This window comes from Trachypithecus francoisi, unplaced genomic scaffold, assembly GCF_009764315.1.
Source record: "Trachypithecus francoisi isolate TF-2019V2 unplaced genomic scaffold, Tfra_2.0 Lachesis_group5, whole genome shotgun sequence".
Classification (NCBI taxonomy): Eukaryota; Metazoa; Chordata; class Mammalia; order Primates; family Cercopithecidae; genus Trachypithecus; species Trachypithecus francoisi.
Window position 1 is genome coordinate 113,701,550 of NW_022681470.1, and position 12,806 is coordinate 113,714,355.

Consider the following 12,806-nt stretch of genomic DNA (forward strand, 5'->3'; position numbering starts at 1 on the left):
CCATGCTGTGAGCTTCCTGCCTCAGTCCATCTGCAGGCAGAGAAGGCCCAGTGTGTCCATCCCCATTGTTGTGATACTAGGATCGTCACTTGGCTAAATAGGGGTCTAGCAGCTCTGTGCCTTGTAAAGACACCGTATTTATAATTAATTTGGAAAGTGGTTTGAAATAGTATCAATATCCTATATTCTAACGATCTTCCTCTGAGTATTTTATCATCAATTAATCACCCCTGCCTGTGTCAGTTATTATATTTATGTTTATACTTTGAAAGTTTTTTATCTCAAAATCTTACTTTATACTTGCTTTTGCTGGCATTCTTCATAAAAAAATTCCCTGCCTGAATTTTAACTTTCATCCAAAATTAATTTTAATTTCTTTTTGCTGGCATTCTGTTGTGAAAAATAATATTCTCTGCCCCAATTTTAACTTGCATCCAAAATTAATTTTAGTCTGTCAGTTAGAATGTTTAAGTTTTAAATCTGTTTAATTAAAACACTTTTTGCCTCTCACTCTGGACTATTGTATTTTTTATGTATAATGTTTTAAGCTTTATTATTATGATTGTTTTTGGTGGATAAGAATTTAGATTAATAAAACCACTCTTAGTTCCCTGTTTATATTCTAAACACTTCCGTGCTCTAGTCTATGTTTACCACATGTCGTAGATTGTATTTACTGTGTTTCTTTGTTGATGTTGTTTTCTTTTTGTGTTTCTGTATGTGTGTGTGCTTTTTGTTTGTTATTTAGGAAGAGTTGTATAGCTCTCTTTTGAGATTGCACTGAAAAGGTTTTCAATTGCCAGTACCAGGGTTCTGATCCACCAGGTCTCAGGCCTGATCTGTGTTTTTCCATACTTGCTTTCTGAGGAATGTTTTACCTGTGTTTTGTCATTAACAGACCCTCGCTGCTGTGTTGACCTCTATTTACATGGTGTTTCCTCTCCCTCTGCTGTTATGTGGCTCCCAGACCTGGCTAAATAAAATCACCTTGGGTCCCCAGTGCTCCCTAGCCCACTTGGGGGCAGAATTTTGGGTGGTATTTTTGACTCTGTGTTAATCCCTAGGGCTTTGAAGTGTGTGTGGAGAAACTCAGCTATTATTCTAACCTATTTCTTCAAATGCAGAACTTCAACAGTATAAAAAAGCACACAGAATCCCATAGTAGAACATCCCCATAATCACTGACCAGCTTCAACAATTATATCGAATGGCTGAGCTTTACAAAGTGCAATCCTTTCTACTTACCTAGGAAGTATGTGTGTGTGTGTGTATACGTATATATTAATATATATGTATGTATATGTATATGGCATGTACGTGCGTGTGTGTGTTTGTGTGTGTGTGTGTGTGTGTGTATACAGACAGTTTGGACATGAGATTCTGGAGGCTGAAATTCCCAAGATGGAAAGGCAGATACCCAGGAAAGTATTTCCTTCTTATTGGGCCTTTTACTTCTCCTCTGGCCTTTGGTTGATTGGCTGAGGCCCACTCACTTAGGGAGGGTAGTCTGCTTCACATAGACTGCCTATTCCAGTGTTAATGTCATCCAGATCCCGCCTCCAGTACACACACAGAACAACATAGGAACAAATGTACTGGCACCCTGGGGCGCGGTCACAGTGACACACAGAATTAACCATCACACAAGTTCTTTGTCATATTAGTGATTTTCATATTTTTCTCCCAGTCTGTAGAATGTCTTTTTATTCTATAAATAGTGTCTTGTGCTGACCAGGTATTTTTAATTTGTATAAAGCTGAATTTATCAATGTTTTCTTTAATCGTTTTGTTGATGTGATAACTAAGAATACTTAGCCTAACTCCACATCATGAAGATTTTCTCTTGTGTTTTCTATTGTAAGTTCTCTAGTTTTGCAGTTTACATTTAGTTCCGTAATTAATTTTGATTTAATTGTGATGCAAGTATGGAGGTTTAAGTGGATTTTTAAAATCTTTATTTAGTTTTTTCCTTCAGCTTTTAAGTTGCAGGGTACATGTGCAGGATGTGCAGGTTTGTCACATAGGTAAACATGTGCCATGTGGTTTGCTGCACAGATCATCTCATCACCTAGCTATTACACACAACATCTATTAGCTACTCTTCCTGATGCTCTCCCTACCCCCAGCCCCCACCCCTCACTTCTGACAGGCCCCAGTGTGTGTTGTTTCCCCCATGTGTCCATGTGTTCTTATCATTCAGCTACAACTTATCAGTGAGAATGTGTGGTGTTTGGTTTTCTGTTCTTGCATTAGTTTGCTGAGGATAATGAGTTCTAACTTCAACCATGTCCCTGCAAAAGACACGATCTCATTCATTTCTATGGCTGTGTAGTATTCCATGGTGTATATGTACCATATTTTCTTTATCCAGTCTATCACTGATGGTCAATGAAAGTCATAAACCCCAAATATCCCAGAAACATAGTGTATCCTAAGCAGAAGGAACTTGATGAAACCTACACCAGGGAACACCATACTCACATTGATCAAAACCAGTGATGAACAGAAAATCCTAAGAAGAATAAAAGGAGAAAAAGCACATTACATACAGAGGACTAAATATAACGATGACATTCGATTTCTTATCAGAACCATTACAAACTAGAAGTTTGCAACAGTTTTATACACTGAAAAAAAAAAACAAAAAAAACAAGCCATCAAAACTGACATCTGAATAGACTTCTAAAACTAAAGAGATTGAATTAGCAATCAAAAAAACTACTGGCCAAGAAAAGCCTGGGCCCAGATGGGTTTACAGCTAAATTCTACCAAATATCTAAAGAGGAGTTGATATCAGTTTTTTACAAACTCTTCCAAAAATAGAGGAGAGAACACTTCCCAGCCTATTCTATGAGGCCAGTAGTACTCCAACACTCCAAGACATCACAAGATAACTACAAATGAATATCGTCTTTAAACACAGACACAAAATCCGCAACAAAATATTAGCAAACTGAATCCAGTAACATCTGCATAAATTATACACACTGACCAAGTGGGATTTATTCCAGGGATAGAAGGTAAGTTTAACATCTGAAAACCAATTAATGTAGTATCAGTAGAAAATAAACCAAAACTAATGTGATCATCTCAATAGACGTGGGAAAGGCATACGATAAAATTCAGTATTCTTTCAACAAACAAGGAATAGAAGGGAACTTCCTCAACCTGATAGAGGACATCTGTGAGAAAGCTTCAGCTAACATCATGTTTAGTGGGACAGACTGAATGCTTTCACCTTTAGATTAGGAATAATACAAAGATGTCCACTCTCACCACTTCTATTCAATGTTGTACTGGAGATAGCAGCCAGGACAATTAGGTAAGAGAATGAAAAAAAAAAAAGTATCCAGATTGAAACAGAAAAAGTTAAACTATTCAAACAGAATATTCAAAAGTTAAACTATTATAAACAGAAAAAGTTAAATTTCACTTGCAGATGATATGTTCTTATATGTAGAAAACCTCAAGGAATGTACTAAAATACTACTAGAATTAGTAAGTTCATCAGAGTTACAGGACATGAGATCAGTACTTAACAACAAATTATATTACAAATTTTCAAATTAGGGATACTCAACTTATACACTTAAATCTCTGGACAGTGAAATCATGAGTATATTTCCTCTGTGATCTCCTATATTTTCTCTGTGGTAAATGTGTGCCAGTTTCATAATCAGAAATGAAATTACAAAGATCATTTAAAAATAGCAAAAGAAATTGATATGAAGGAGATCATTTTAAGGTTGCTAAAAAAATCATTCTAATATAACCCAGTTAGCTAATGTAGTTTCTTTGTTTTTAAGATTAATTTCTTAGACAGAATAAAACGAGTGTATTTAATATATTTTTAAAACCTAGTAATTTTATAGGAGTTGATATTCTTAGTCACCACTGCTTTCATAAATAACCTTTGTTCTTCTAGGGGGAGCACGGTAATATTTCAACGCCAGCAAAATGTTGTTTATAATGCTGTTCATTGATTCATCCTGTTGGGTCGCAAAAGGCTACCAGGAAGTTTGTGAAAGATGTTTGGTGGGTAGCAGGAAGTTGTGAAGTTTAACGGATAAATTTGGCTAAATAAAATTCTGATAGGTGCACATAGTAGCCAGTACTCCAGTTCATGAATGTGCAATCTGGATTACTGCAGCCCAGTCATAATTAGGTTGGTAATTATTTAATAAACCAAACAGGTGACCGGGATGGTGGCTCACACCTGTAATCCCAGCACTTTGGGGAGCCGAGGCGGGCAGATAACTCGAGGACAGGAGTTCGCGACCAGCCTGGCCAACATGGTGAAACTCAGTCTCTACTAAAACTACAAAAATTAATTGGGTATGGTGACCCATACCTGTAATTCTCACTACTCAGGAGGATGAGGCACGAGAATCACTCGAGCCCACGAGGCGGAGGTTGCAATGAGCTGAGACTGGGCCATCGCACTCCAGCCTGGGTGACAGGGCAAGACTCTGTCTCAAAAAAATAATAATAATACTAATCCAAATAGTATTTTAGATTCAGTGACAGAAATGAAGAGTAATGGTCTTCATTTCTCTGCTTTTATTTTTGGTAGAACTCTAATTGTTTTTAGACCAATATAAAATTGTTTATATTGTTTTAGAGTGGGTATAACACTCTGTTGCCCAGCCTGGAATGCAGAAGTGTGATCATGACTCACTGCAGCCTCAAACTCCTGGGCTCAAGTGATCCTGTCACTTCTGCCTCCTGAGTAGCTGGGTCTACTAGGCATATACCACCAAATCTGGCCAACTTATGCTTATTTTTAAACATTTTTTCTTAAGAGAAGACATAAGGGTCTTTAGTGTGATAGTAGATTCTGAACAATTTATGATTATGATTTTTGGTTCCAAAACACATGTTATTGCTTCCAGTACAATTCTTCCATCTGCAGAAGAGTGAGGACATAAGGTATAGCTCTCTTCCGCCAATAATAACATTCTTGAGTTCATGTAGTACTTTCGAGTGTAGTGTGTGGATCTCAGGATTCTTTCAATACTCCTTGGAGGATGGCGGAGCCAGCATTATGAATTTGGTCTTGTACATAAGGAAACTGGAACTTAGAGATTTTCAGTTAATTTGCCAGAAGTTGAAGACATCTAAGAGAAGGAAATGTGAACTAAGACGATATTTACAAAGGACAAGGTGGTTGGAACCAGAAAAGCATGGATATGAGTCATGATTCTGTCATTTGGGAAAGTCACTCAATCTCACTGATAATCAGTTTTCACATATGTAAAAAAAGGTATTAATTCCATCTTTGCTGAAATATTATAGGACTTAAATAAGAATAATATATGTTAAGCATCTAGAATTTAGGATGTTTCTTTAACAGCCATCTCCATTCATTTCTCTTAAATATCTTCATGTTGAGGAGACAGTTGTAGCTGAATATTTTAAGCATGGAAACAAGCATGACTGGGGGATGCAATTATAGACAATTTTAACTGTGATTCCCCGGGTCACCTTGGATTTCTCCTGTGGGATAAATTCTTCCCTTGTTCTAGATGGAAGGGCAACTCCTGCAACTTACCACTTGCAGTTAATGAAAGGTTCTTCGAAAAGGAATTCATATGTTAGACCCAGAGTGGTCATCAAAACTTCAACCTCAATTTCAAGCTAAAACTTCTTCTCCCTCCACTCAGGCCAGCTGCAGACCAAAAGACTGCAGTGGAGAAAGTGGACATGTCTGCCTTTTTCTTTTTCTCTGTCTAGGATTCTTCCTTCTCTAGCTCGCTAACCACATCAGAGTCACGGCAGGGTAGAGAGGAGAGGAAGCGGGCAGTCAGCAGGTTCCTACTTGACTCATACAGTTGTGAGTCACACTACGTTCTCTGCCCTGAGAGCTTTTAAAGCCCTTTCTTTCTCTTATGGCTCTTTTTTGTGAGTTACATGGAGACTCCCTACCCCACCCCATTACTATGGATCTCTCATGTAGTTTCTTAGTGGGGATCAGGTTCTCTCCTCCCTGGCTGGTCACTTATGTCTCCTTTTTCAGGTCCTAGACATCTGATGGTGCCTCAACATTTTTTCCCCCACTGAAATCTGTATTTCTTCCAGAAGATTCTCTTCAGAAAAAAATCCAAGACAACCCTACCCTGGCTGTCTTGCACAGTCCACATCTGGTACAGGAGAAAAATTCATATATTCTTTCTTTCAACAAACTGAATGAAAAACTCACCCAAGGCAGCAGCTTCTCTTTCACTTTATTGTGAGAACTGTTAGCTGACCTTTCTTAATTATTTCGCTGTGTCCTCAAAACCTGTGACAATTGCATCAAGCTTTGTGTCTGTCACGAAGAGGGGAAAGAAATGCAGTGTATACATGCAATAGAATATTATTCCACTTGAAAAAAGAAAGGAATTCTGATGTGTTACAATATGAATGAACCTTGAGGACATTATTCTAAATGAAATATGCCCGTCACAAAAGGACCAGTACTGTATGATTTACTTATATGAGTACTTAGAGTAGTGAAATTCATAAATAGAGTAGCATGGTGGTTGCCAGGGGCTTCCAGGAGAGAGGAATAAGGAGTTAGTGTTAATGGGTACAAAGTTTCCTATTTGTAAGACGAAGAGATTTAGAGTTTGGTTGCACTAGTGTGAATGTACTTAATGCCACTGAATTGTACACTTAAAAATGGTTAAGATGGTAAATGTTATGTTATGTGCATTTTACCACAATTAAGAAATAAGGCCAGGCCTGGTGGCTCATGCCTGTAATCCAGGCAGTTTGGAAAGCCAAGGTGGGAGGAGTCCTTGAACCCAGGAGTTTGAGCTCAGATGGGGCAAAATAGTGCGACCCAGTGTTTACCAAAAAAATATTAAAAATTAGCTGAGCATCGTGGTGCACATCTGTAGTCCTGGCTACTCAGGAGGATGAGGCAGGAGGATCACTTGAGCCCAGGAGTTTGAGGCTGCAGTGAGCCATGATTATGCCATTGCACTTCAACCTGGGCAACCCTGTCTCAATAAAATAAAACAAGAAAAGAAAACTAACTTTAACCATCTTATGCCACTTTTGCAGCATAAAGTTGCATTATACACTTCAGGCTTAAATAGATGACTGAGTCATGGATAAATCATTCACAGGAATTACAAAAGTCCTGACTCAATATGAACCTTTAATTTTATTATTGGTGGTGGGATGCTGATGTAATCGTTTTTGCAATATAAAACATAATTTTCAAATATAAATGTGTTACCTTTTTTTTTTTTTTTTTTTAGTAATACTGTAGTGCACAGTGAGTGAATATGGACAGAGAATATTTTTTAAAACAAAAAAAAAGTGTTACGCTCAGGTTTTAAATCATAATATTTTAGCTCTGTATCGTTTGTTGGTGTATTTTAAGGCTCTATAACTGTAGTCATGAATAAAAAAGGAAAGATCCACTTAGTTTTCTTTCCTCTTACCCCCTCAGCCTGCATTCACCTTTCCCCTTTCATAATCTAGTCCAGAGCCATTCTTCAGCTTTAAGTTACAGCACCCTCTGCTGAGCTGTTAGCAACATTACATTGTGGCCATTTTTCCATTAGAGGGTACCTTTCTTTCAGAAGTAAAATGTAATTTTCAAAATAATATTTTGAAAATGCACTACAGAGATGAACTCTCTGCAAATCCAATTGCTCTCAAACTATTTGAAACTTATTACAATTATACATTTACAGCCACATCACTGCAAAGAAACAAGTAGTCATGAGCTTGAAGATACAATCAGACTTTAATGTAAAGGACATTCAGCCTTTGAGTATATTTAGCAGAAAAGCATGAAAGAAAATAACAAAAACTTCTACTTTAAAAATGAGTAATAGACACTTTAAAATAAGAAATGTGCATTTAAAATTCTTCTCTGCAGCGTGTGTTAGCTGTTAAAATGAATGTTAGGGGAACAATTTTTATAGATTCTTAGGTTGTTATTTATATGACCCAAATTTCTTCTAGCTATAAAACCCTTAAGTGTGAGCCTTGACTACATTATGTGCTGTAGGAAGAGTGAGAATTTTGTTGGTTTTCTTTACTGCTGCATCCCCTATATGAAGATCTGCATATGGCACATAGTAGACACTCAATAAATATTTAATAATTGAAGGAACAAAGTATGTGGGAAGAAATGTCTACTCACACCTGCTTTGCACTTTGAAAAGCACAAAAGAGTTTACTATGGAACCACTTGTGATTTGTCCTTTTATTTCCATCTTACTTACAGCCCTTTTCTTCTTAGAACTTTGATCACCATTGTTATAATATGGTACCTAACTCTTCAGCGTTTGGATCTCTTCTTGTAAAACTTTATACATCTAAAATGATTGGGGGAAGGTAGTTTATATAAGAGAATTCATGTAACTGTGCTTCTCTTTAAATAATCCTATGTAAACTTTTAATTAATGTAGTAGCAATTCCCCCGTCCTCTCAGCAAAGAATGTAGATAACAATTAGCCTTTTTTGGAGTTATGCTTTCTTTCTGTTTGTTTTAATATTTACGATTACTTCGTGTTGTAATGAAATTCTAGCTTGGATGTTAGTTCTTCCTCCACCCACTAGTCTCTTCTGTCATTGTGCCTGGCTCGGACATTCCTGACCTCTTCCCAGCTACCCTTTAGGTTTTCCTGCTATGAATCTGCTCTTCTGCTGGAAAGCAATTAAGCAAATATGACAAGAGCCAGATATTAAATAAAATTGAATATGTCCAATAAGTACCAAAAACCAAGGTTTCAGTGCACAGCCTGTGTGGAGTCGAGAATTCCCTTATCCCCATGTATCACCTAATAAATAGAACACATTTTTCTCCTGGCACATAATATCTTCAAATGAAAGCTGGGAAAGTTTGGAGTCTTTATGAACTTTTTCCATAGAATATATTCTCAAAGTGTACAAGAAACAACATCAAATAAGCTCAGTGTCCATTACATACATGGCATCTTGCCAGTGCTTATTTGAAATGTCTCCTACACAAATAGGAACAAATGTGGGTATTACAGGAATTTAGTTTATTATTTGTTCACCCTTTCTTTTAGACATTTGGGCCCAAAATAAGCAGAAGGAAGGTATTCCAGAGGGAATTTTTGGTACGAATGCCAGCGTAATCTTGCTTTGTGATTCTGTCTGGTTAAAGATGGATCATACGCTATGCACCTAGTATGCAATTCCCTTTTTCCTTAGCGACCTTTGTGGGTATGGAATAATCACTGCTTCCCCTCACCTTTGCAGCCATCTTCATGCCAGCTTTCTAACCCCTTCTCCATGATGCTAGCAGCATCAGAGACAGCATCACAAGTGGAGAGATTGCAGAAAGGTAAATTATCTGCTGTAACTTTGTTGCAGGAAGTCACGACGCTGAATATAGGGACCTGCTGAAGCCATGGCAGAAGAACATCAATTGTGAAGATTTCATGGACACTTATCACTTCCCCAGTCAATACCCCTGTGATTTCCTATGCCTGTTTTTACTTTAATCTCTTAATCCCATCATCTTCATAAGCTGAGGAGGATGTATGTCACCTCAGGACCCTGTGATGATTGCGTTAACTGCACAAATTATTTGTAGAGTATGTGTGTTTGCACAATATGAAATCTGGGCACCTTGAAAAAAGAACAGGATAACAGCAATGTTCAGGGAACAAGGGATATAAGACTTTAAATTCTGACTGCCGGTGAGCCAGAAGGAACAGAGCCATATTTCTCTTCTTTCAAAAGCAAATAGGAGAAATATCGCTGAATTCTTTTTCTCAGCAAGGAACATCCCTGAGAAAGAGAATGTGCCCTGAGGGTAGGTCTATAAATGGCCCCCTTAGAGACGGCCATCTTTTACAGTCAAAGCCGAAGGGATGAAATAAGCCCCGGTCTCCTGTAGCACACCCAGGCTCATTAGGATGAGGAAATTCCCACCTAATAAATTTTGGTCAGACAGGTTGTCTGCTCTCAAACCCTGTCTCCTGATAAGATGTTATCAATGACAATGCATGCACAAAATTTCATTAGCAATTTTAATTTCGCCCCATCCTGTGGTCCTGTGATCCCACCCTGCCTCCATTTGCTTTGTGATATTTTATTACCTTGTGAAGCATGTGATCTCTGTGACCCACGCCCTATTCGTACACTCCCTCCCCTTTTAAAAATTGCTAATAAAAACTTGCTGGTTTTATGACTCAGGGAGCATCATGGAACCTGCCGACATGTGATGTCTCCCCCGGACATCCAGCTTTAAAATTTCTCTCTCTCGTACTCTTTCCCTTTATTTCTCAAACCAGCTGACACTTAGGGAAATAGAAAAGAACCCACGTTAACTATCGGGGGCAGGTTCCCCTGATAAACTTCATTCATGGCCATGAAACCAGGCAACAACAGCAGGTATTCCATCAGTCTAGCATCACTTTGACCACTTTTGCTGTACTGCACTGCTGATCTGATACAGTAGTATAGGTTGGTTTTGTTTAGATCACACAGAGGCAGTTTGCAAGGGAAAATACATCACAGGCAAACCTGAGGATTGGTACAATCTGAGAAAGTTAGGGAAGGCTTTTTAAAGGGCATTAGAAGTTTGTACATTAAGAAAAATTAATTGACAAAAAGGTTGCAAGCACACTTTAAGGAATGCCTATATATGTTCACCCAGAGATTCCATCCACGTTTCACACCGAATGTCCCAACAACATCCTTTGGACCCAATATTACACTTACTTGTCAGATGTCTTTAGTTTCCTCAACTCAAAACAATACAGTCATTCCTGATCTTTGGGGACTTTACATATCTGAAGGTTACAGGCTGGTTATTCTGTAAAAAATCCTCAAGTCTGTTTTCTCTGATGTTTCCTCATGATTCAATTCAGGTTATGCATTTTGTTGGGACTATCACAGAAATGATGTTCTCTCTATCACATGACCCAGGATCTTCTTTCCTGTTCCTGGTGACGTTAAATTTGGTCATTGGAGTAAGCTAGTATTTGCTAAGCTTCTTCACTATAAATTCTTTATTCCATTTGTAATGTATAATATTTTATTGAGACAGTTTGAAACAAGGTAAATATCACATTTCTTATCCAACTCTTACCCACTGAATGTTAGCAATTTTTGATGTTTTTTGCCTGAATTAATTACTTTTACCATGATGATCACCAGATGGTGATATCCTAATTCCATCATTCCACTAACATTTATTAGTTGGCATTCAACTTTAGAGAAGAAATTTCTTTTATCCTCTTTGTGTGACATCATGTGGATTGATGGATTCCTGTTTCATCTACTGTGATATAATCTGCTAACACTATTTATTTTGATGTGCAAATTGTCTTAGGTTTTTCCAGGGAGAGCCCCTTCGAGCTGACTCTGTGTCCTTTTGACACTACTCCATTCTTTGAGCACTTACTATCTGGTGAAACAGATGTTCTGGGCTTATTTTGTACCTTTGTTGTCCCTATCCTGGAATCAGCTATTTCTCCAAGGTACCCTAGTTTCTTTCAGAGAGTGATATTTAGAAAGAAAGATCTGGGTACTGGACGTGCTCATTGCTACTAGGCCCTGTCAGTGGACAGAGGTAGAAAATATATGTATGTAAGTGTGTACATACATACATACACACACATTACACACATACACACACATCCCTTTATATTTCTATATCTACAAATATTTAAAACCATGATCTCACACCAAAACTACTAATTATAATCCAACACCATAGGATTCATTCTATCCTATGATAGGGTACCAACTGAGGTACCTGGCTCATCTCATTGGGACTGGTTAATGGTGCAGCACACGGAGGGCTAGCAGAAGCAGGGTGGGGTGTCGCCTCACCTGGGAAATGCAAGGGGCGGAAGAACTCCCTTGCCTAGCCAAGGGAAGCCTTGAGGGATTGTGCCCTGAGGGATAGTGCTATCCGGCCCAGATACTATGCTTTTCCCACGGTCTTCAAAACCTACAGATCAGGAGATTCCCTGGAGTGTCTACACCACCAGGGCCTGGGTTTGAAGCACAAAACTAGGCGATCGTTTGGGCAGGCACCCAAGCTAGCTGCAGGAGTTTATTTTCATAACCCAGTGGCACCTGGAACACCAGTGAGACCGAACCATTTCCTCCCCTGGAAAGGGGGCTGAAGTCAGGGAGTCAGTGGTCTTACTCAACAGATCCCACTTCCAAGCAGCCCAGCAAGCTAAGAACCACTGGCTTGAAATTCTCACTGCAAGCACAATACTCTGAAGTCAACCTGGAACTCGAGCTTGGTGCGGGCAGGGGTGTCCACCATTACTGAGGCTTGAGTAGGCGGTTTCTCCTCACAGTGTAAACAAAGCCACCAGGCAGTTTGAACTGGGCGGAGACCACCAGAGTGCCGCAAAGCAGCTGTAGCCAGACTGCCTTTCTAGATTCCTCCTCTCTGGGCAGGGCATCTCTGAAAGAAAGGCAGGAGCTCCAGTCAAGGGCTTATAGATAAAACTCTCATCTCCCTGGGACAGAGCACTTGGGGGAAGGGGCAGCTGCGGGCACAGCTTCAGCAGACTTAAACCTCCCTGCCTGCCAGCTCTGAGGAGAGCAGCAGGTCTCCCAGCACAGCACTGGAGCTCTGCTAAGGAACAGACTGCCTCCCCAAGTGAGTCCCTGACCCCCATGCCTCCTAATGGGGAGACAACTCCCACTAAGGGTCGACAGACACCTCATAGAGAAGAGTTCGGCTATCATCTGGCAGGTGCCCCTCTGGGATGAAGCTTCCAGAGGAAGGAGCAGGCAGTAATCTTTGTTGTTCTGCAGCCTCTGCTGGGGATACCCAGGCAAACAGGGTCTGGAATGGACCT